This window comes from Parus major, chromosome 5 (assembly GCF_001522545.3).
Source record: "Parus major isolate Abel chromosome 5, Parus_major1.1, whole genome shotgun sequence".
NCBI classification, from domain to species: Eukaryota; Metazoa; Chordata; class Aves; order Passeriformes; family Paridae; genus Parus; species Parus major.
Window position 1 is genome coordinate 58,155,291 of NC_031774.1, and position 2,083 is coordinate 58,157,373.

Genomic DNA, 2,083 nt, shown 5'->3' on the forward strand with positions numbered 1-2,083 from the left:
TAAAATAAAATAAAATAAAATAAAATAAAATAAAATAAAATAAAATAAAATAAAATAAAATAAAATAAAATAAAATAAAATAAAATAAAATACTAGGCCCCCTGCCTGAAAGCAGACACAGCAAATCCTTAAGCAGCTCTTTACTCACACAAAGAGCCTCAGTGCTTTTGGTGGCACAAGTTTGAGCTCCGTGCTCAGGCACAGGCAAATTAAACACCTCGAGCAGGGCCATGCACAGACATTCCAGGGACTCCATGCTCAAGCCATGAGAAACTAGGGGAATAATGCCCAAAAACGTCCTGACACTGTGATGGGACACAGTGCTGGCTGGGACAGGCACAAGGGGACAGCAGGGATGAGCCTGTGTCTGCTCAGCCCCAGTGAACACATAGAAGCCAGGCAGCAAATTTAGAAGAAAATTCCAAAAATAAATAAGGAGAGACAAGGAGTGAAGTCACAGGGCTGGTCAGGGGACACTGTCCTGAGAGATTCCCTCTAACACCACAATAACCCATGCAGAGTGGGGTGAGCCCATCAGCTGTTTGGCTGGGATAATTCACATCAAACAAAAAACCAAATCCCAGATCCATCCATCACATCAGCAGGAGCACCTGCATCCCTCCCTGCAAAGGCTGCTGATGGTTATTTGCACCTCAAAAGGAGAAATCCAGGCTCAAGAACAGTTATAAACCAGATTCCAGAGGTTTTGTGCAGCATGAACAGCTCAGAGCACAGGGTGCTTTCCACAGAAAACAAAAATGCAAAAAATTGTAATAAAAACCAAAATGGTAACAACTGCAAATATATCAATCATCACATATTAATTGATGCACCCAGAAGGAGCAAACCCAGCCCTTTTAGTAATTTGGGAGCAGAAGCAAAAGCCATCATGGCCAACCTGTCCAGTGCCTCTCTCTCCACACATCCTGAGCGTGTAAAATACATGAATCCATTAAAATGACATTTATTTAGAAGGAATTTCATGCACAGCTTGGATTTGAAACCACTGATAACCAGGAGGAACAGTGTTAAGCACAGCTACTGAACACTGTTCTGGGATGACACAGAAAGAAAGTATCCTAGACACTCCTTCCATGAAATGAAAGTTATCAACATATCCCCAAGAAAACCCAAGTCCTCCTATCTCCAAGTCACACACACTAAACTAAAGTATTTTTTAAGCAAGAGCAGATTGTATCAGTAAAACCACAGCAGGACCAACCAGGAAAACTCTGTCCCACCTGTGGGATCAGCAGTGCCAAATTCAGACAGTTCACAACCATTCAGACAGTCTGACACTGTCAGAAGCTGCACTTCCAGACAGGCAGATCTAAAGATTTCCCAGGAAAGTCACAGTCCAAGCAGTGACAGCACATCTGGCAGGATGGCACATCTGTCTCCTAAAGCTGTCCCCAGGGCCCCTGGCTAAATCCTTTGCAAAAAGGCTCAAATACAGGCAAACCATTATGGGGTGGCCTGAGGGCACCAGCCCCAGCGGGGACCTTGCTGTGCTGACCCCACTGATGAGTGCCCTGGCCTTTAGGGGTGCACCCCCCAAAGCAGGGTGTCCCTGCTGCACCCACCTGTGGGGCCAGTGCCCTTATGGGGAGCTTCAAATGCACAAACCCCAATGGGGTGAGCACCCCAAAAGTGGCTGCACTCCACCAGTGGCTGTGGGGACCTAATGGGACCAGCAACCCTATGGGGTGACAGCAATGCACCCATCCCTATAGGATGAGCATCCTCATGGGGTAACAGCAACCCCCTGGAGTGACACTAATGCCCCAGTCCCTATAGGATAACAGTAACCCTACGGGGTGGCAGTGAAGTGTCAGCCCTACAGGATGAGCATTCCTGTGGGATGACAGCCAACCTAACAGGGTGACAGCAATGCATCAGCCCCTCTGGAGTGAACAACCCTATAGGGGTGAGAGCCATGCAGCAGGGTCTATAGGGTGAGAATCCCTACGGGGTGGCAGCAAGGCTGGGGGGTGACATCAATGCACCAGTCCCTGTGGAGTGCGCAGCTCTCTGCCAGGACAACCCTATGGGGTGACACCAGCCCTCCAGGGGTGACACCAAC

The 2,083-nt window shown here is 48.0% G+C and overlaps 1 protein-coding gene across 1 annotated transcript in view; it reads right to left on the minus strand.

Annotated features, from left to right (window-relative positions):
* Positions 1-2,083, minus strand: part of TMEM260 (transmembrane protein 260) — a 33,951-nt gene that overhangs the window by 31,257 nt on the left and 611 nt on the right. The gene's annotated exons all lie outside the window — the stretch shown is intronic.